This window comes from Lissotriton helveticus, chromosome 8, assembly GCF_964261635.1.
Source record: "Lissotriton helveticus chromosome 8, aLisHel1.1, whole genome shotgun sequence".
Lineage (NCBI taxonomy): Eukaryota > Metazoa > Chordata > Amphibia > Caudata > Salamandridae > Lissotriton > Lissotriton helveticus.
Window position 1 is genome coordinate 737,411,824 of NC_136069.1, and position 23,404 is coordinate 737,435,227.

At 47.7% G+C, this 23,404-nt stretch overlaps 1 protein-coding gene across 1 annotated transcript in view; it reads left to right on the forward strand.

Annotated features, from left to right (window-relative positions):
* LOC144773796 (acetylserotonin O-methyltransferase-like) overlaps positions 1–23,404 on the forward strand; it is a 409,197-nt gene that overhangs the window by 212,465 nt on the left and 173,328 nt on the right. The gene's annotated exons all lie outside the window — the stretch shown is intronic.

Genomic DNA, 23,404 nt, shown 5'->3' on the forward strand with positions numbered 1-23,404 from the left:
GTTTCAAGAGTCTTGAGGAAAATGAAACTTCTTATCACTGACGAAGTAAGCATGGTTTCCAATGTCATGCTTGCCTTTGTGCATTTGAGAATGCAAGAAGTTCTTAAAACAGAGTATGATGTGTTATTTGGTGGCAAGCACATCATTGTTTTCGGAGATCTTCTGCAGCTGACACCAGTGAAAGGACAACCTGTGTTCAAAATGCTCACGCATGAAGATACCAGGAAGTGCCTAGGGAGCATTGGCAACGTCAATATATGGTTAAACTTCATTTATGCTGAACTGCATGAAAATATGCGTCAGGCGAAGGATGAAGATTACAAGAATATTCTACAAGATGTTAGAATTGGAAAAGTGACCGAGCATGGGAAAGAAGCTTTACATGCACGATTACTGTCAAATTTATATCCAGAACAAGACGTTGTGCCTGAGAATATTTTTCAGAAAATTACTGAGAAGAAATCTGGAATATGTTTGATGCCAACTCTTGCAGAATGTGCCATCTTCAACAACAAAATGTTGCATTTAGAAAACCAAGAGATTGTGAAACTGGAAGCTATTGACAGAGTAGAGCATATGGGATCAACAATTATTTTGTCTGAGAATTTGAAAACAAAATTGGATTCATTAGAGAAGACTATATCTAAAACTGCAGGTTTTTAAAAGACTCTGAATGTGTGCTTAAATTGCCGTATGATTTTAAGAAGGAATTTACATGTTGAAAGAGGTCTGGTAAATGGATCAATGGGTAATGTTGTTGATTTTGTGAAATACAGAAATAGAGATGGAATTGAATTTTTAAAAATTAAATTTGATGGCATTGAGGAAGTTCAGCTAATTGGTCGTTGTTCTGCTAGATTTTTGCTTGTAAAAGACTTATATGTTCGCCGTAAGCAGTTTCCTGTTTGCTTGGCATATGCGGTGACAATCCATAAATCGCAAGGTTTAAGTGTAGACAGTGCATTGGTGAATATTGGCAGTTCTGTGTTCAAGGAGGGTATGGCATATGTGGCATTGTCACGAGTTAGAACTTTATCGGGATTGTACTTGATTGAGTGTGATGTCACAAACATTTGTGCGGATCTAGATTGTGTTAAGGAATACAATAGGTTAAGAAGAGAGTATGCGCCACATTTGCCTCAATATCCTTTGTTTGAGAAACGTGTGGTAGGCCGGAAACGAAGAAATGTGACCAATACTAGGGAGGTTGTAGCAAAAAGACGAAAAGTCGATGAACCTGAAATTATAAGCAGAAAGAAAAAGGATTCTGTTGAAGATGTTGTTGGTTTTCAATTTGAAAACAGTTCTGGTGTCAACTGCTATGCTAATGTAGTGGTTAATGTTTTGTTTTCTCTAGAAAATGTAAAAGAAGAGATTGTGGTCAATTCGGATCAAAGATTTTGCAGTTTGTTAAATTCTGTGTTAGAGAAATGTAGCACTGATAGAACAAAAATAGAAAGTGTGTCTGAAATTCGAAATCTGTTAGACAGATGTTCAGGTCAAACACAATTCTCTCAAAATATTCAGCAAGATTGTCAGGAGTTTTTAATGTATATGCTTGATGTATTGCATGCTGAAGGTGTAGATGTAGATCACCTGTTTGGGCTTTCTTATCAATGGCAGCATGACTGCGAGAACTGTAGGGTATCAAGTACTACTAGTGTAGACTCAGAAAGATTTATATATTTAACTTTGCCAGACAGTAAATCAGTGTCCTTTAATAAGCTAGTAAAAGCAGCTGATCACAACATGGAGTGTAGCCAATGTAAATCTGAAATGATGTCAACATTATTTATACGAACATATGGCCAGTATGTCATTTTAATGTTCCAACGATGTAGGCCTGATGGAACAAAATTGACAACTTTAATTAAAAATGTTGTGGCTTCGCAGATGTCAATATCAGGAAGGACTTTTGTAACTGCAGCAATTATATATCATGACGGTCCTTCAATAACATCAGGACATTACACAGCTTATTTAAAGTCTAGAAATGGCTGGTCATTCTGCAACGATTTTGTTTTAACTTAAAAAAAAAATTGCCTTTTGACCTTAAAAATTCTTACCTGGTGTTTTTAAAACCAACATTTTAGAGAAGGAATCTCGGGATTTGCTCTGAGGAATTTCAAGAGGTTCTAATGGCTCCTACACGATTTGGCCTTGAGGATAAGTGTAGTACAGAGTCAAAAGTTATTTTTGAGTTTTAAATAGTTCCTGGAAAAAAAGAAGATTTTCTTACAGAAAGTGGTGGGCACAGATTAGTTGAAGGACAACAGAGTATTTCCCAAAGCAAACGGTGTTCTTACCATAACACTTGACGTCATGAAAAAATAACTGCAGTTTGAATGAGTTCAGAAAAACAGTTTCTTTTTATAAGCTAATTCAAGCAGCCAATCAAAACATGGAGTAGAGGTAATGTAAGTCTGCAATGCTGTCTAGATTATTTGTCCAAACTTTTGATTATAATGTCATTTTAAAAATCCAACTATATAAACCTGATGAAAGTAAGTCTTCAACTTTAATTACAAATGTTGTGGCTACACAGTCGTTGATTTTAGGAAGAACATTTGTAACTGCAGCTATTATATGGCATGATGGTCATTTGACAAGATCTGCTTATTACACAGCTTATTGAAAATGTAAAAAAATTTGCTGTTTCGGAAATTATTCCCATTTGACTACGATACAATGTTGCCTTTTTACTTAAAAATATTCTTACTTTCTGTTTTCAGAAAGGAGAATTTAGGGTAGGTAACTGGCGTATAATGATTCTAGGGGTTGATATAATTTTATCTACTGTTTTATATTGCTTTGTGATTAAAAGTGATCTAGAGAATTAAATAATTGTAGTAGTCATAGAGGTAGTGTAAGTCTGCTTCATAGTAAGCAGTATCAGTGTCATAGGAAATGTAGAAATTGAGTGAGCAAGAAGGGTAAGATATTACTAGTCCAGGATTGTGAAAGTGATCTTGAACGTTTTCTTTCTGAAAGTTGCGGAAATACAAAATGACGGGATTTGCTTACAAGAATTCCAAGAGTTATAAATGGCTCTTACATGATTTGGCCTTGTGGAAACGTGTGGTAGAGAGCGAGAAGTCATTTATTGTATGTAACATATTTTTCAAAACGATAGAGGTTTTCTTTCAGAAAGTGGCGGGCTGAAAATAAAAACAGCACAACAGAGTGTAAGCTGTTCATAAGACATCCTTCGACGTCATGGAAAGTAAGTTACTTTTGAGGATTTCTGATTTCTGATTGGTTATGTTATATGGGTTTTTTAAACACAATCATTTTGATTGTGTTTTTTTTCCCCCGCTGTTATATGATGAATACCTTCAAGTCACTGTTTTTAGTGAAATTTGATACATTCTGAGAACAGCAAAAATAAACCATTTAACACGTATAATTAATTCTGTACTTTTTGTATTTATGATGTACATTTAGAACTGTGTAGGAGGCATGGAGAAGCTGAGGCTTCTGTAAGTGTCAAAGTAAGTGTCAAAGTTGTTGCATACAGTGCTCACATTCTACGTAGTCTTTCATATGATAGACTACATTTCCACAATGAGATACCTAAGCAAAGGAAACACAGGTGATGTGATTGTGGAATGAGCAATTTTTCAATTATATTACCTGTGTTTCCTAACATTACACATCACATTGTGTAGATGAGGTTTAGGCCTGTTCCAGGAGACAGAGGAGGTCTGACATTTGTTCAAGAGTGCAGTGGACATGACTCACTTCGTTGGTAGGCCTGCACATGTATTATCTCCTCTATACTCTTCAACAAGCCTAAATTTCATCTGCAACCCTGAGTAGGACTTACCTGAAACAAATCTGTGGATAGGTTACACCTTATCAGCATCTAGAAACAATCATTTAAAATGTTAAGGGCAGTTTTATGAAGGCTGTGTGCCTCTTTTGCGCCGCTGTTCCGTCACTTTTGTGTAAAAGATGCACCATGTTGCAAGATAGGCCTCAGTTCATTTCCAGCAAGATACCGTCAGTTTAAAATGTATATAATTAGGACTGTGTAGGGGGCATGGAGAAGCTGAGGCTTCAGTAAGTGTCAAAGTTGTTGCATGCAGTGCGTACTCTTTCATATGCTGGACTACATCTGCACAATGAGATACCTAACCAAAGGAAACAGAAGTGATGTGATTGTGAAATGAGCAAAAGAAATTGCACGTTTTTCAAATACATTACCTGTGTTTCCTAACATTACGAATCACATTGTGCAGATGAAGTTTAGGCCTGTCCAGGGAAACAGAGGAGGTCTGAACTTTATTGGTAGGCCTGCACATGTATTATCTCCTCTGTACTCTTCAACAAGCCTAAATTTCATCTGCAACCCTGAGTAGGCCTCACCTGAAACAAACGTCTGGATAGGACACACCTTATTGTCATCCTGAAACAATCATTTAAAATGTTAGGAACAGTTTTATGATGATTGTGCACCTCTTTTGCGCTGCCATTGCGTCACTTTTGTGAGACAACAGCAGTGCAAAAGATGCACCATGTTCCAAGATAGGCCTCACTTCATCTGCATCAAGATACTGTTAGTTTAAAATGTATATCTTTAGGACTGTGTAGGGGGCATGGAGAAGCAGAGGCTTCTGTAAGTGTCAAAGTTGTTGAAAAACTGTTTGTCCTTCAATCTTTTCCCTTGTCTTTTCTAATTTTTGAATACATGTTTTAATATTTTTCAAATGTTTGTTCTCTCTTTCACAGATTGAAAGTATAAAAATAACAAGTGACTAAGTTAACGACAATTATAAGGTAAATGTTTTGTACTCTTTTCATTACATTTCTATCACATTTAACTACTATTAGTTCCACTGCTTCATTTCTTTAACCCTCACTTTCCTGCCTTTGCTACTTCCCTCATTCCTTTCTCTATTACTTACTTACTCTACTCCTTCCACTCCTTTTCTCAGTCCCTCTCTTCTTATAGTTCCTCACTCTTGTTCACTCACTCCGTCTCTATTACTCTTAGTGTCTCTGACTGATCACTCTTTCACTACTTGTTCATTATGCTTTCTCTGTGTAGTTGAAGCACACTAAGGGGCATATTATGAACACAGCCAATAAAATTATTGCTGTTTTTATCGGCAGAAAACTGCTGCAAAAGCGGTTTTAGCGGCAGTTTTCTGCCGCAAAAGCGGCTTTAGCGACACATTTCTGCCGATAAAAGCTGCAAAACGTTTATTGCCTATGTTGATAATATGCCCCTATGTTATTTACATTTCTTTGCTGTTTCAATTATTCCTTTTCTGTTCTTCTTCTTTTCTGCTTTCTGTTTTTTCTCTCTGTTATTCCACATGTTTTAATCTTATTTTGAACATTCACTCATATTCTCTAAGAAACTCTTCTTTGTTATTCTTCTACTCTCCTTTTTTTCTTTCACTTCCTTATCTATTTTGTTTTTCACAATTATACCCTCTTCCATCTTTTCTATGGTAAATAGATCTATTAAACAGTATCTCTGGTTTAGTCCCTATAGCTGTCTTTCTTTTAACATTACTCTCTGTTTACTTCCCTTATACTTCTCTTCTTTTTTTTTAAAAAGAATTTTGGTTCGCTCCCGGTTCGCGTACCGGGGAGCGAACCGGGAAGCGAACCAAAAGAAATAGAGGTTGCCAGAGTGCTAAACATTCTAGCAATTTTTTTATAAAGGGGAGGTAGTTCTGAAAAGAACTTTTTTTTAATGTTTTTGTTGTTTTATATATTTGTTTTTATTTTTCTGAAATTTTTTTGTTTTTTTTGTATTTTTTGAACAATTTTATGTTTTTTTTGTTTTTTTGGGGGGGAAACAACGAAAAACAGGCATTAGAAAGGGCTCAACAGGAGCAAAAAAATTTTTCATTTTTTGGGGCGTTTTGAGCACTTGTGGTTTTCATATGCTCTGTTTATCAAATTAATACTCATATTGGCACATGAGAGTAGGTTACCACAATAAAGACACACTATCTTCATGTGCACAAAATTTTCTTGAATGTTTGGCACTGTTTCCCGTGCCTCTGGCCCCGACAGAGTTACCTGTGCCGATGTCCTGGCCACAGGAGTTGGTGGGTTGTCTTGAAGGTCACGCATCTCTGCCATGCTGTAATTCAGTGGATGCCACCTCTGCATATGACGGTGCATAGTATAGTTGCCGAAACTATACTTTTTATCTGTGCCTCTAGATAAATCTTCTTTGCATATGAGGCATGTCACATAGCGAGCATTCACTTTTTTTTGTCCTTGAGGAAAAGAAAAAAAACTGCCAAATAAAACTATTTTTGTGGTGAGATATCCGGGGCTCCTCACGTAAAAACTGTCTTGGCTGTACTTCCTCTTCCTCTTCTTCGTCCTCTTCCTCCTCTGTGTTGGGAAGGAACTGTGGAGGTGGTCCTCTCTTCCTTGGTGGTGGTGGTGGTGGTGGGGGTGCACCAGCTGCAGCTACTACTGAAGCCATTTTCTACTCAGCAAAATAGGTCTTCCTTTCACAAAGTTGAAAGTCAGAGTGAGAAAAAAGGTGGGGGCTTTCATCATTTTGGAAAAAAAATAGTTCTAAACCAATGAAAAGTGTTATTTTTAGGTCACATGACCTAGCCTTACATCATTAGGAAACCAAAAGTGAAATGAACCAATGAAAAGTTTTATTAACAAGTCACATGACCTGTTACGCTTATGTTACGCGCTAGGGGCCGCGCCCCGGATCGCTTCCGGGGAGCTGCGCTTCGCGCCTCGGTTCGCGCTCCGGAGCACTTCCGGGTGCGCTAACGCGGCGCGTCATAAGACGCATTACGTGGCAACGCGATACGTCGCGCTTACGCGACGCGCCCCGGATCGCTTCCGGGGAGCTGCGCTTCGCGCCTCGGTTCGCGTACCGGAGCACTTCCGGGTGCGCTAACGTGGCGCGTCATAAGACGCATTACGCGACAACGCGATACGTCGCGCTTCCGCGACGCATCACGATGTTGATTTCTAACGCGGCAGTTGTGCAAACGGAACGTTTACCGGTTCGCGTACCGAGTCACGGCACCAAATTGAGCTAACGGGAAGCTACCCGGTTCGCGAACCGGGAGCGAACCAAAACATAATAATAAAAAAAAAATTATTAATAAACATATAAAATATATTTTTTGATTTAAAGAAGAATACATTTTACAGCTATAGATATTAGCTTTTAAAAAACCAATGAAATTCACTGAAAAAACCATAGGTTATAGACCATATATAGTTAGGAATTAGCATTTACAAAACCTTGAAAATTCACTGAAAAAACCATAGGTTATAGACCATATATAGGGGTCGATTAGGATGGCGGACGGAAATGGGTCCTGTCCGCCATGGTGGGGGAAATTTTACTCCCGGCCGCGCCGCGGAGATTCCGCGGTTGGGATTAGGATAATCATGTCACGAAACTCCGACCGCGGCGGACGGATCATAACCAACACCGTCCGCGGTGGACGGAACACATCCAACTCCGTCCGCGGCGGACGGAGTCCAATGAACAACCACTGCCGCGGACGGAAATGACCGCGGAAAATAACACATGTACCGCCATACCTGTGAATACTCCGTGGCCGCAATTAGGATAAATCCGCCCGTACCACGGAACTCACAGCCATCCACGTCCGCGGCGGAAAGAATGCTACGATAACCACAGCATCACTGCGGAAGGCCAACACGCACAACATCCCTAGCGGCAAACAAATGTCAGGAAGTCTACCGCTAGTCCAAAGCAAACATACGAACATTGTCAAGGCCCCCCCCCCCAACATCAAGCACAAGCCGCCATGACACGTCCCAATTATCCAATAATGCACACTAGTCAACACGCCCACCTACCACCTGACTGCCAACAACCATTGAGACACGACTATAAAATGACACCCACACGCTACCACAATCCTTTGCATCACAGCATTGCTGCTAGCAAGAGGCCCAATTCGAGATACTGCAAACTCACATAGAAGACACACAACCACCACCCTACCACACCCACCACACAAACACCCACCACACAAATCCTACTCATCACACACCACACACCTGCACCCCCCAACTCACTCAACTCACACACTGAGCACCACACACCATGGCACCCAAAAAAAAAACAAATTCACGGAGACAGAGTTGAGGGTAATGGTAGATGAGAGGCCCAAACTACAACTCCCAACAGGCCCCCATGTTCACGGGGAGGGTGGTGGTGGTGGTGTTGGTGGAGGGTGGGGTGTGTGAGAGGCCCAAACTACAACTCCCAACAGGCCCCCATGTTCACGGGGAGGGTGGTGGTGGTGGTGTTGGTGGAGAGTGGGGTATCTGAGAGGTCCAAACTACAACTCCCAACAGGCCCCCATGTTCACGGGGAGGGTGGTGTTGGTGGAGGGTGGGGTGTGTGAGAGGCCCAAACTACAACTCCCAACAGGCCCCCATGTTCACGGGGAGGGTGGTGGTGGTGGTGTTGGTGGAGGGTGGGGTGTGTGAGAGGCCCAAACTACAACTCCCAACAGGCCCCTATGTTCACGAGGAGGGTGGTGGTGGTGGTGTTGGTGGAGGGTGGGGTGTGTGAGAGGCCCAAACTACAACTCCCAACAGGCCCCCATGTTCACGGGGAGGGTGGTGGTGGTGGTGTTGGTGGAGGGTGGGGTGTGTGCGACAGGAAACAGAAATGTCTAAAAATCTACATAACCATGTAATATCCACATCACTGACCAGCTCTATCTTGTCCCTCAGGTGATCGTCAACTGACTGGGGAAACCAGTACCCGGCCGCCAGCCTCGCCTCCCACACCTACAGGACTCTCTGGTGACGAGGCACAGGCAGCTCCGGTGCGGAGGATGGAGCGGGACCAAGCACGCAGCCAGGGCCATCTGGCTCACAGGGACTCCCGGGACCGACCAACGTCGCATGTGTGACTCCAGCGACACCTGTCTCTGTGATCTGCACAGTCCCCACCACCACCAGTACCACCAGTACCACCAGTACCACCAGTACCACCAGCACCACCAGCACCACGACTCCTGCCGGTGCCACCCAGCATAACCCAGCGCACAACGCTGGTCCATCGGCCTCACACACAAGCAGGGTGAGTGGGCCACAAACACAGGCAACGGGACATCAGCCAATCAGGCGAGCCACACACCGCCGTGCAGAGGAAGGACAGCTACCCCAGCCAGTGGCACAGTCCCTACAAGCCCTTGCCAGGTGCCAGGCGTCATACGACCGGTCCCAGGCAAACGCTGATCGTGCACACCAGGACTCAGTGGACAACACCAACATCCAGCGCGAAATCTGTGGCATCCTTGGCCAGATGTTGCAGATCATGGGCCAGCAGGCAACGATGTGGAGGGAATGGGTTGGCCGGAACAACCCCCCCCCTCCACCAAGTGTCGTAGCGCCACCGCCACCGTCACCTCCGCCTCCACCGCCACCTCCGCCTCCCCCGCCACCGTCACCTCCGCCTCCACCGCCGCCACCACCACCTGTGCCCCTGGCGACGGATGTGGCCCATCAACAACCTGCCCTCCCAGCTCACTCTGTTCCACCTCAGAGACGGAGGGGCCGGCCGAGGCAGGAAGTGGCTGAGAGCAGTGTTGAAGCGCCATCCACACGCTCCAAGAGGGGACGACCATGACAATGTCACTGCCTGTGCCAGACATTCACCCAGCTAAGTATCCTGTCCCACAGACAATCATTCCCACTGGTCTGCTGGACTACCCTGACACCCCCCAATGTGGTGTCAGCACGGACATTTCATCTGCCATTACCTTCAACTCCAACTCCCTCCACCCCACTTACTTGTAAATATTCACCAGCACAGAAGCACAACCTGTAAATAAATAGCACTTACTCACACAATGATGTTTTGCCTCCATGTTTATTCACATGATTGCCTTCAGAAACAGACGTAAATAGGTTCAGGGATCATAGTCGTACATGATCATGGCGCTGCGGGAGTGACCTAGAGAAAATCAGAGACAGCAAACACACGTCAGGAAACAGATTCACACACATCACAACACAATGCACAGCAACATTACACAAACGACAACCATCACAAAAGCATGGGATGAGAGCACACACATCATGGAGACTTGTATGTCCAAAGAAATGAAGACACACATAAGCAACCATCACAAACAAGAACACCCAGCTGATTAACCCCACATCCACACAACACCAGCAAACATACATGAGGCATTGTCAACCGCCACTAGAGGTAGTTACTCACATTCAAGGGAAGTAGCGATCTATGAGCTGGCGCCTCTGGTCCACACCTTCCTCCTCACCACTATCCTCATCAGTCGACATGGGTGGGATGGGAGGCCGAGGAACTCCTTCGTCTTCAGGGTCCAACAGCAGTTCAATGTCATTGCGTACTGCCAGGTTGTGGAGCATGCAGCAGGCAATCACGATCCTGCATACTTTTCCTGGTGAGTAAGGCAGGGCCCCTCCGGTCTTATCGAGGCACCGAAACCAAGACTTTAGCAGTCCAAAGGTACGTTCAATGACTCTCCGTGTCCTTCCATGTGCTTCATTGTACCGCATTTCACCCGCTGTTCTCGGATTACGTAGGGGACTGAGGAGCCAGGGCCGGTTTGGGTAAGCCGAGTCACCTATGTAGGGGGATGACAGAGACAAACATCACAACAAGATATGGTTGGTACCCCATGCAACACAGAGATCACAAGAGTCCCCACTGCACACTCACCAACAAGCCACGCTTGACCGGGTCGCAGATTAGCCATGAGTCGTGGGACATTGCTGCTCCGCATGATGTGGGCGTCATGTGCGGATCCTGGAAATCTTGCACACACATGTGAGATGATGTTGTTTGCCAGGCACACCACCTGCACGTTCAGCGAATGGAAGTGTTTGCGATTCCTGAACACTTGTTCCCGTGCCCGTGGTGGAATGATTGCGATGTGTGTGCCATCAATTGAGCCCACAACGTGAGGTATGTGGCCCAGTGCATAGAAATCAGCTTTGACAGCTGGCAACTCTTCCAGCCGTGGGAAATGTATGTAGTCATTCTTGTACAGCATCATAGCTGTTAAGACATCCCGAAGAACCGTGCTGAACATGGCCTGTGACATCCCCCCGGCATGTCCAACTGTATACTGAAATGTGCCAGTAGCAAAGAAATGTAGTACCGCCATGACCTTTGCAGTGGGTGTAATCGACCCAGGATACGTCCTACGTGGCTGCAGATGAGGAGACAATTGAGCCACAAGCTCCAGCAACCGACGTCGATCCAGGCGGAATTTCCGAATCACCTCCTCGTCAACCATATCCTCCAGCACAGTGTATGGCCGATGCACATTTGGAGCCCTCCTGTGTGGGAGAGAGATGTAACTTAGGTCAACTTACAAACGACGCATACGTGTACAACTCCATCACATGTGAACCTTACTGACAAAACTTCAGTCTTCACCCTAATGTTTAGTAGCCACATCACAGACACACATGCAACTGCATGCACACAAACGATAATTATACACACGCCATGTCATCAAGCACAAATGCCAACACCAATAATGATGTACATACGGTAATTACATGCATGGTGACACAACGTACAAAACACATACACGGAATGCATGTGTACCACCACCACTGTAGTCACCTCGCCAGAACAAGACACAGACAACAGATGCATAATTTGGCCACACAGCCGTGATGTACTGTGTAGTTGTGAAGATGTAAGAACGTCTGTAGGGTCACACCCGACGTCAACACGTACAAATGCACATCTGTTGCCCATTGTGTGCCGACCGATGGGCATTGTATGGACACACATGCTATATTGTATGACATATGACCTTTCCCTATCACGCTCACATCCCTCATGACGCAACTGCACACAACACATCACGGTGCAGCGTCTGACAAGATAACATAATTGGCGCCGCCATGGCGGTGCTCAACTTCCGCTACTTCCCAAAGGCCATACGCGGCCAGCGTCCCTCTTCTCATTGGCTGCATGTGCAGGGACCGTCACGGGCACACATCGGCAACCGCACGTGCAAGCCTCAGCCACGGATGCTTCAGTTGCAACAATGTTCTATCACTGGCGCCTCCATGGCGGTGCACGTACTCAGCGGGGGAGGTGCAGGCCTATACACCCTGTAGATGTACTCAATGGACATGCCAGTTCATGACCCCCCTTACAGTCACCTTGCATCATCCACCGTACACCGGCCGGAGCGGCCGGGCCTAGGACGGCCGTGCCCGGCCATGAACACAACCGCCGTGCCCGGCCATGAACACAACCGCCGTGCCCGGCCATGAACACAACCGCCGTGCCCGGCCATGAACACAACCGCCGTGCCCGGCCATGAACACAACCGCCGTGCCCGGCCATGAACACAACCGCCGTGCCCGGCCATGAACACAACCGCCGTGCCCGGCCATGAACACAACCGCCGCGCCAGGCCATGAACACAACCGCCGTGCCCGGCCATGAACACAACCGCCGTGCCCGGCCATGAACACAACCGCCGTGCCCGGCCATGAACACAACCGCCGTGCCCGGCCATGAACACAACCGCCGTGCCCGGCCATGAACACAATCGCCGTGCCCGGCCATGAACACAACCGCCGCGCCAGGCCATGTACACAACCGCATGGCCGGGCACGGCGGTTGTGTTCATGGCCGGGCACGGCGGTTGTGTTCATGGCCGGGCACGGCCGTCCTAGGCCCGGCCGCTCCGGCCGGTGTACGGTGGATGATGCAAGGTGACTGTAAGGGGGGTCATGAACTGGCATGTCCATTGAGTACATCTACAGGGTGTATAGGCCTGCACCTCCCCCGCTGAGTACGTGCACCGCCATGGAGGCGCCAGTGATAGAACATTGTTGCAACTGAAGCATCCGTGCCTGAGGCTTGCACGTGCGGTTGCCGATGTGTGCCCGTGACGGTCCCTGCACATGCAGCCAATGGGAAGAGGGACGCTGGCCGCATATGGCCAATCGCAAGTAGCGGAAGCTGTGCACCGCAACAACAGGGCCAGTAATTGGCCCATTTCATGATCACGCTTCCAGGGCTGACCAATTGCTGGCGACGTATGCCACTGACACGTGCTGAGGGCCCTATATATGTGTGTTGGCCAAAATGACACTTCCTACCCTGGGGACCAGTGCTGCCTGTTCACCTCGACCTGCTGCTGCTGCTGAGCTGACCACCGACTGCTGCCTGTGACCATCACCTCGACCTGCTGCTGCTGCTGAGCTGACCACCGACTGCTGCCTGTGACCATCACCTCGACCTGCTGCTGCTGCTGCTGAGCTGACCACCGACTGCTGCCTGTGACCATCACCTCGACCTGCTGCTGCTGCTGCTGAGCTGACCACCGACTGCTGCACTAGTGCCATACTCCGTGATCTTGTCATGTCGAGAGGCAAAGAGATCCGGTCTCGACCCTTCACCGCCGTGGAGCTTGATGTCCTCGTGGACGGTGTACTCCGCAACTATGGACGCCTCTACGGCGCACCAGGACGGGTGGTAAGTGCAGTGTGGGACATGTTGGTGTGCGTGAGGGGGCCAAATAATCTGGCCTATTTCTATCTTAGCTGTGTAGTGTGGGCTAGACATATGTTCCTGATTGTGCATGGCTGCTGACAGTTACGTCTTGCCCCTATGTGTGTGACAGGCCACCTGTCCACTGACTTAAACCCTTTTGTCTCCCATCATGGTAGGTCAAGCTGCACCTTCGCAAGGACCTGTGGAGGAGCATAGCACGGGAAGTACGGGCAGTGGGGGTGTGCAACAGACGACATACACACTGCCACAAACGCTGGGACGACATTTCCAGGCTAAGCAAGAATGTAGCGGAAATAACACTGGGCCTGATTCCAAGGACGCCCCGTCTGGCCCGACGCTCCATGACCCCTCTCATGCACCGTATCATTGCAGTGATGCATCCTGAACTGGCCGAACGTCTGAGTGCCGATCAACAGCAAACTAGCGGTGAGCATACTGTCTGTGTAGGAAACCTGTGAGTGCTATGCATGTATTGGTGCACAGACACACTATTGAGTTCCGTGTTGTGTATGTATGTCTGTGATGCCATTTTGGTCCCATTGGGTGGTTCTCATTTGACATCCAGGTCCGCCATGTTGACACGCCACTTGCTTAGTAGTTGAGTGTTGAAGCACATCCCCTAGTGGTCCATGGCCCCATGGCAGGAAATGTGAGGATGACTGGTAGAGGTGGGCCATGTGCAGGATGAGGGCTACAAAATCTTTGTCAGCTATGTAATTTGGCAATCCTGTTCCTTCTGTACGTCAGTCTGCCCATGACTCACACATCTTTTATGTGCATTTCAGCTATGACAGAGGACACTCAGCCACAGACGGTGGAGAGTAGTCGAGGAAATGAGTCCGGCTCAGACTTCGCACACACGCAGACTGACACAGAGGAGGCCAGCGCCGGAGAGGGGGACAGGACCGTCCCTGAGGACTCGCATGTGGAGACACCATCGTCCTCCTCGTCGGACACTCTTGGTGAGCCTGCACTGTTGTCACAGACTGGGAGTGGGCACTCATCACCTTCTGTCGGAAGACAGCACACAGGGCCCACACTTCCGCCAACTGCACCATGTACTGTTCGTGGCCGGAGGAGTAGGGGGAGCAGAGTGGCGTTCGGTGCAGGCACCGCTGCCCCTGCCACGGTGAGCCAAAATGCACTGTGTGCTGAGGCCGTTGATCTGCTGCGACAGCTGTGTGTGGGGCAGACCAATATGACAAATGCTTTCCAGGACCATGATAGGAAGTTGGGGCAGGTGGTGGCTTTCATGGAAGGGATGCATGGCGATCTTGCAGGTCTACACAGGACAGTGCAGTCATTGGCAAGCAGTGTGTCGTCTGCAATAGTACAGTCGCATGAACAGGGTGCTACTTCGGTTTCCCCATCTACACCACTGGATGTCTCAGGGGGTAGTGATTATTCTGAGCAGGACTCAAATACAGGTTATTGCACTAGAAGCAGCGTCAGACAGCACGTCAGGGCACGCAGGGCACAGACCCCATCCCCTAGATCAGCTAAATCTGTTCAAGTAGACGACGTCAGATACACTGGAGTACACACACAGGATCCACAAGTGTTGTTGGGGGACATGCCTTCAGGAGCTACACAGGCATTCAACACAAAAGGTACTCCCAAGGCAAGGGATACTCACATGTCCATGGACTGTACCTTGGACAAGGCCAGTCAGAAGACAAAGGCACCTACTAGGAGCAGGGAGACTCCCAAGGGCAGGCCCACAGCAGAGGAAAGGGACACTCCCAGGGACAGTGACAAGACAAAGGCACCTACTAAGAGCAGGGAGACTCCCAAGGGCAGGCCCACAGCAGAGGAAAGGGACACTCCCAGGGACAGTGACAAGACAAAGGCACCTACTAAGAGCAGGGAGACTCCCAAGGGCAGGCCCACAGCAGAGGAAAGGGACACTCCCAGGGACAGTGACAAGACAAAGGCACCTACTAAGAGCAGGGAGACTCCCAAGGGCAGGCCCACAGCAGAGGAAAGGGACACTCCCAGGGACAGTGACAAGACAAAGGCACCTACTAAGAGCAGGGAGACTCCCAAGGGCAGGCCCACAGCAGAGGAAAGGGACACTCCCAGGGACAGTGACAAGACAAAGGCACCTACTAAGAGCAAGGAGACTCCCAAGGGCAGGCCCACAGCAGAGGAAAGGGACACTCCCAGGGACAGTGACAAGACAAAGGCACCTACTAAGAGCAGGGAGACTCCCAAGGGCAGGCCCACAGCAGAGGAAAGGGACACTCCCAGGGACAGTGACAAGACAAAGGCACCTACTAAGAGCAGGGGGACTCCCAAGGGCAGGCCCACAGCAGAGCAAGGTCCATCTCCCAAGGGCAGGGACACACACAGAGAGCAGGTGTCTACTGGAGACAGGTGCACCACAGACGACAAGTCTGCTGGCAGGAACAGGGCGGCGACCAGGGCACAGGCTACATCCAGAGACAACACACCACCTAAGGATAAGGCACATCCTACGGACAAGGCATCTAGCATGGACAATGGCGCAATCAAGGACAGGCATACTTCACCCCTGGCTGCACTGAGGCTGATGTTTTCTACTAAACGCCAAACTGATGTCTCCGCGGCGGAGTCCCCCCATACCTCCACTCCCATCCAGGCCAGTCAGAAGCAGAGGAGGGTGTCCCCTGTTGTTGCATCCCCCATTACACATGATTCCGAGTCCAGGCGGCAGGCACAGAGCAAACGACAAGCAGGCTCCAGCACGTCCCCAGAAACCAGATCCCCGGCAGCAGATGCTCCACCTATGGTGGGTGGTGATTGTTTGGAGTCCCCACCACTTGGCAGTCCTGTCCTGTCCAGGGTGCACTCACACATCCCTAAGAAACACAGACACACACCATTGACACCTGCCAACCCCGATTTGGCTCTAGGTCAGCTATCCCCAGCTCCCAGGCCCACCCTGCCTCCTGGCCCATACAGCCCTGTGGCTCATCATTTCAGTTGTCACAGTGGCGCTGGTGCAGTTGACTCTCATGTATCAGATGGTGGCACAGTGTCAGTTGTGCCTTCTCCTGTTGCAGGTCCTGGCAGTCTATCTGGGTCTATGGCTCACGTGTCAGTTAGAAGATCTGTGGCTGTGTTGCACACTCCTGTTTCTGGTGCTGGCAGTCTGTCTGGGTCAGTGGCTCACGTGTCAGTGACTACATCTGTGGCTGTGTCTCACACTCCTGTTGCTGGTGCTGCCAGTGTGTCTGGGTCCGTGGCCCATGTGTGTGTCACTCGGGCTGTGGCTGTGTCTCACACTCCTGTTGCTGGTGCTGCCAGTGTGTCTGGGTCCGTGGCCCATGTGTGCGTCACTCGGGCTGTGGCTGTGTCTCACACTCCTGTTGCTGGTGCTGCCAGTGTGTCTGGGTCCGTGGCCCATGCGTGTGTCACTCGGGCTGTGGCTGTGTCTCACACTCCTGTTGCTGGTGCTGCCAGTGTGTCTGGGTCCGTGGCCCATGTGTGTGTCACTCGGGCTGTGGCTGTGTCTCACACTTCTGTTGCTGGTGCTGCCAGTGTGTCCGAGGCAGGTAGTTCACGCAGTCCCCCTGATTCTGTGATGTGAGGTGCTGAACACTTCACTCAAATGTTATATCACATGGTGTGTCCATTGAGAACTGCGTGGCACTCTTGTGGTTCCTGTGACGGGTTGGTAGGGACACGTACTTGTGCAGCCTATGATGTACCTGCTCTGTACTCTACAATGCCCTGTTGATGCTCTGATGCTGCATACTGCCCTCTCGTTACCTGCCTATGATGTACCTGCTCTGTACTCTACAATGCCCTGTTGATGCTCTGATACTGCATTCTGCACTCTCACGTGCTGCCTTTTATCAACCTGTTCTGTGCAATGGACTGTTGATGCACTTAGCCCCTCTCACGTGCTGCCTCTGATGGAGCTGTTCTGTGCAATGGACTGTTGATGCACTTAGCCCCTCTCACGTGCTGCCTCTGATGGACCTGTTCTGTGCAATGGATGGTTGATGCACTTAGCCCCTCTCACGTGCTGCCTCTGATGGACCTGTTCTGTGCAATGGACTGTTGATGCACTTAGCCCCTCTCACGTGCTGCCTCTGATGGACCTGTTCTGTGCAATGGACTGTTGATGCACTTAGCCCCTCTCACGTGCTGCCTCTGATGGACCTGTTCTGTGCAATGGACTGTTGATGCACTTAGCCCCTCTCACGTGCTGCCTCTGATGGACCTGTTCTGTGCAATGGACTGTTGATGCACTTAGCCCCTCTCACTTGCTGCCTCTGATGGACCTGTTCAGTGCAATGGACTGTTGATGCACTTGGCCCCTCTCACATGCTGCCTCTGATGGACCTGCTCTGTACTCTACAATGCCCTGTTGATGCTCTGATACTGCATTCTACACTGTCGTTACCTGCCTATGATGTACCTGCTCTGTACTCTACAATGCCCTGTTGATGCTCTGATACTGCATTCTGCCCTCTCGTTAACTGCCAATGATGTAGCTGCTCTGGTGCCCACTTTGCCCATGCTCACGCATACACTGTGATTATACCCCTATTTTGTACAATAAAGGTAGTCTATCATGTCTCGTGGTCTGTCGTTGTCATTCCTGCTTGCGTACTACAAATGTGTATTCGTATATGCTTCTCATCAGTGGTTTCGGTAACATGACACTCCCCCTCCCTACGTCACGTCCCTTGCTGGTTTTCCCCTCCAGACAGCCAATGGTTTGTGCCTTACCTGCGTCGTCGTCCATAGTGGGCCATGACTAGGACGTGGTGGATCGCGAAGAGCATCGGGAAAGCGTGTAGCGCTGGGTCCATGGTGGTGGTCAGCTTGCGGTGGGTATCTCTGCTATGTCACCTATGTTCGCTGTGGAGATTCCGCCATGTTCAGACAGGTTGTTTTTCCGCTGCGGTTTTATGTGTATTTTCCGCCATCTTGATTTGGGGGACGGTCTTAGACGTCAGTACGTACGGCGGGGCCTCCGGATGTGTTCCGTCCGCCACGTGCTCGTGTTTAGTTCGGCAGCGGTGCGTGCTTTTCCGTCGCGGACGGAAATTTGACACGTTTTCCTATCCTGATATGGCGGACGGAGTATCCGCGGCAGGCGGACACGGAAAAGGCTTTTTCCGCCTACTCCAGGGCAGCGGTGGCTCTTCCGTCCGCCATCCTAATGAGCCCCATAGTTAGGAATTAGCATTTAAAAAACCTTTTTTTACTCACACAAAACCATTGAAATTCCATATATAGTTAGTTGTACTAACTATATATCGCGCACCCGCAATCCACTGCTGATCATGTCACATATTACGTCATTCATGACATGGTCAGTGACATCACTGATGACATCTCAAATGACATCACTGATGACATCACTGATGACAACATCCAGTGACTGTATGTTTCTGTAAAGTTAAAATATGTCTTACATATTGAAGAATGAGTGGATGTATAAGTGTCTTGATGAAGGATTTATTAGGTGCATGACTGACTGTATGAGTGAGTGATTAAATGTGTGTCAATGAGTGCATGGGTTAGTGACTAAACTGTCTTAATTTGTGCATCATTATGTCTGTTGTTCTGTAAACTGCTGCATGTGTTGATCAGTAGCTATATGAGTAACTATATGGGTTATTGATTGGTTGCCCAAGTATTTGTATGGGAGACTAAGTGTGTGTGTGGGTGGCTGGGAGGTGTATGACTCTGTGCATAGATGTGTGAGCAGTTGATTCACTAGATGTATGGGTTCAAAAGTGCATGTGGAAACAGCTGTATGGGCGGTTGACTGTGTGCATGAGTGCATTGGTGAGTGAATGGATATCTCAGTGCTACATGTCAAAGTAAGTACATATGTAAAACACAGTACATGTGAGAGTTGACATATATAAATAACTGTGCATAAGAGCCAGTGAATGTGTGAGTGGCTGTATGGATCATTGTGAACTTGTATCAGGGATTGTATAAGAGAGTAAATATGTGTTAGTCAAAGTCAAAGTCAAAAAAGCTTTATTTCGATTAAATTTCATTATCATAAAAGCAAGTTTAAAAAGAATTGATAGTTGATAAAATTAGTAAGACATATCCAGTTGATAACAACAAATGTAACATTTGCTAAAATTAATATAGTTTAAGAAAGAATTAAACAAAGTTTTTAAGCTTTCTGGCTCGAATAGCCCAAGCCCAGAATAGAAATTTGGCTAGGGCACAGACATAGGGTACATGACTGTCCGAAACAAGTATCCTGATTGCCACATCGTGGCTCCTGGTTCCCAGTTGCCGGCACAGATTCTTCAGCCAAACCCTTCTTGGATTGGCATATTCGCTACAGACAAATAGGAAATGGGCCAATGTCTCTGGATGGGCTAGGCATGAAGGACACAGGTCAGTTTTGTAAGGACAGGAATTCCATGTTTTAGTAAAAGTGTTCAATGGCAAGGTACCCGTTCTGAATTTAAAATACAAAGACCGGGCAAACGGTTTCCCGATTAAATCTAAATAGGGTTCTCGCATGGGAATGTCTTTAAACTTCAGGAAATCCTCAGTAAGCCTGCCAATAGATTTGCTAGAATGCCTTTGGGAACAGATCCAATCCCGATAAAGGTTTTTAAGTACTTGTTTTGGTGGAGAAGATCTGCTTGACCAAAAGTCCAAAAGGCCCAAGTTCAACAGTAAAGATTTCATGTCTGTTAACCATTTGACTCTGGCCCAATGTGGTGACGCCATTATTTCCTCCAGGCCTCTGGCGTAGGCACTAAGTTCCTCTACCCGCCAAATGCGGGCCCATAACAAAAGAGGGCGAAATTTCGCAATTTCGCCAATCTGGGTACAGCCAAAGTCCATAAATAAAGGTAAAAGTGGGGTACTTTGAGGGAGGGACATTATTTGTCTGCAGAAATTATTCTCAGATTTTTGGAGAGCTACTGAAGATGCAAAGCCCCAAAGTTCGGCTCCGTAGAGTGCAGAGCTGACACCCTTGGCGGCATAGATCTCTAGGACTGTTCCTATTGGTTTCAACGAACTGGAACGTTGCTCCCTCAATAGGGCACCTGTGATCCTTTTATGATTTAGCAGCATCTTGTCTAAATGAGGAGTCCAATCCATTTTGTCTGAAATGCGTATCCCTAAGTAGTCAAATACTTTCACCCTTTCCAGGGTCTCAGTGTTTAAGATAGGGGGACGCACTTGCTGTTTGGGGGGGTTAAGAACAAGGTATTTTGTTTTGTTGGTGTTTATAACCAGACCCCGATCAGTGCAAAAGGATTGGAAATTATCCAAGAGTTTCTGTAGTCCCATAGGTGTTTTAGAGATTAGGAGCGTGTCGTCCGCAAAGAGAAGGGTCGGTACACGAACCCCCGCCAGGGATGGTTCGTCAGATGGAAATTTCAGTAAATGCTCAACCACCCCATTGATGTACAAGGAGAAAAGGGTGGGAGCCAGAACACATCCCTGGCGGACCCCTCTCTCGACCGGAATACAGCCCGTTTTCTCCCCTCCAGAACCCCACCTAATTTGGGCAAAGCTGTCCTGATGAAGCCTAACTAGTAGGGATAGTAGATACTGTGGAAGCCCCATATTGGCCAGGACCCTCCATAGCAAGTCCCGGGGGACAAGGTCAAAGGCAGTCTTTAGGTCGATAAAGGCGAGATAAAGACTGCCCTTGCCTATCACTACCACCTTCCAGTAGATCATCATAAGCCTGAAGGCCTGCTCTATCGTACCAGTGCCTACTCTAAAACCGGCCTGGAAGTCGGTAAGTATTTTATTTTCATCTACCCAGTTAAGTATCCTGAGTAGAATAACTTTACCAACAACTTTTTGACTTACATCTAGCAAGCTGATCGGCCTATAATTGGACGGGTCATCCCTTGGGCCTTTCTTATGGATGGGAACTACCTCTGCCCCCTTCCATGACGCAGGAATGGGGGCACCCCTACAGATGGCTAGAATGAGGGAGTGGATTGGTTTGCCCCAAGTAGCAACATCGGATTTTAACAGGTCCCCCGGGATGCCATCAGGTCCTGCAGCTTTCTGTGGAATGATAGAATTAATAGCATATTCTACTTCCTTCTGTGTGAATTCAGGATCACTGGGGAGAAGAATATAATTAATATAAGGGGAGGATTGTGCAGACCCTCTCCCGTTCAAATCATTATAGCAGGAATAAAGTTTGGCAAAATGGGCCTCCCATACCTGCCCCGAAATATTGCAGGTTATGAGATCGGAATCCGGTCTATTTCGTGCCCTTATGGCGTCCCAAAAGGATTTGGAGTCTTTTTTCAAACTGGCTTCCTTAAGGGTTAGCCAGTAAGCATCCTCCCACTCCCTTTTAGCAACCTGCAAGGCCTTTTTGTGGTCTCTTCTAGCAATTTGGATTAGTGCAGGGGACTTCCCTTTAACTGCCTCTATTAGGCGGGATTTGGCCTTCCTGCATGTTGCCGAATACCAATCGTGTTTGCCTTTAGCTTTTGGTAAAGGATTTTGTTTCCCTGGGGGCAATTGGACCCAAAAAAGGTCCCCTATGATTTTTACAGCAGTTTTAAATGTAGCGGTGGCCATGTCTGCTGCTATAGTTAGGTCAATCGAGCCAATTTCGGCTTGCATGACCTTAGCCACTTCATCTATTGCTGATAGTTTATCGACATTACACATAATCTTACTCCACTTTAGGCGCCTGCCACAAGTGGCAACAGTAGTCCCCTGTTGGCGGCTCAAGGGGACTGGCGATACTTTGGTGGGCCAAGGATTTTTTAAAGATAGAGAGAGTGGGTTGTGGTCGCTCTCTATGGTGTTAGTGATAACCATGTCGTCAACATGGCTCCAGAGGTCCCTGTCCAGCAGAATATAATCGATCCGTGTGCATTGACCAACTCTGTTAAATGTCGGAGCACCCTGCAAGTCTGATCGAGTGCGGCCGTTAGCAGCTCTTAAGCCAAACTCCAATGTGAGTGCATTTAGGTGGATTGCACTGCGAGTCCAGCGTTTGATGGGGGGAATAGAGAGGGTAGGAATACCCCATCTACTGTCCTCCTCTCCTAGGTCTGATACTCCTTCTAGGGGAAGTGGTTCATATGTACAATTAAAATCCCCTGCTACTAAGATATGCCCAGGTCCACTCTGCTCTCCTAGCTGTGCCTCGAGCTCCAGCATTGTAGGTGAAATACACCCGTTTTTGGTTCCCCTAATATATACATTATAGAGGTCAAGAATCATGCTTCCTCGTAAGCCCAATAGTGAGACACCAAGAATATCCGGGGTTCTTGGCTTCTTAGTAATTATCCTACAATTTAGGAGGACACTTATCCAAATAATAAGCCCCCCCGATGGCCGCCCCTTCCCTACCTTGGATTTTACTGCTGGAGTAAAAATAGTGACAAACCCCACTCGATGTAATGGTTCAATGGCCCATGTCTCTTGAAATATACAAATTGTATGGGCATCGACCAGGGCATTCCACTCTGGGAGGCCTAACTTCCTTGAAATCCCGGCAAGGTTCCAACTAAGGATCTTTAACTTGCCCTGTGGTGAGTTTCCATCTTGGATCACAGTGCCTTGGTGGTTACATGGATCACCGCTGTCCCTAGTTGATATGGGTGATAGCACCTCTAAGTTAATAGGGAAAGATGTCTCCGGCACAGGATCCTTCATACTGATGTTAACACTAGGGAGGTTAGCATCTAATCCTCCTTTAGGAAAAAGTCAATCAACCTCATCCAGAACACAGAACCTATTTGGGTGGGCAAACTGTGTATAGGAAGGGTTGGAAGACAGAGATGGTGACGGATCCTGCCATGGCTGTTGCCATTGCTGATTAGTAAATAGTGGCTGAGGAGGTTGTTGCCACTGCTGAGTAGGTTGGAAAAGAGGAGGAGGTAAGGGGTAAAAGGG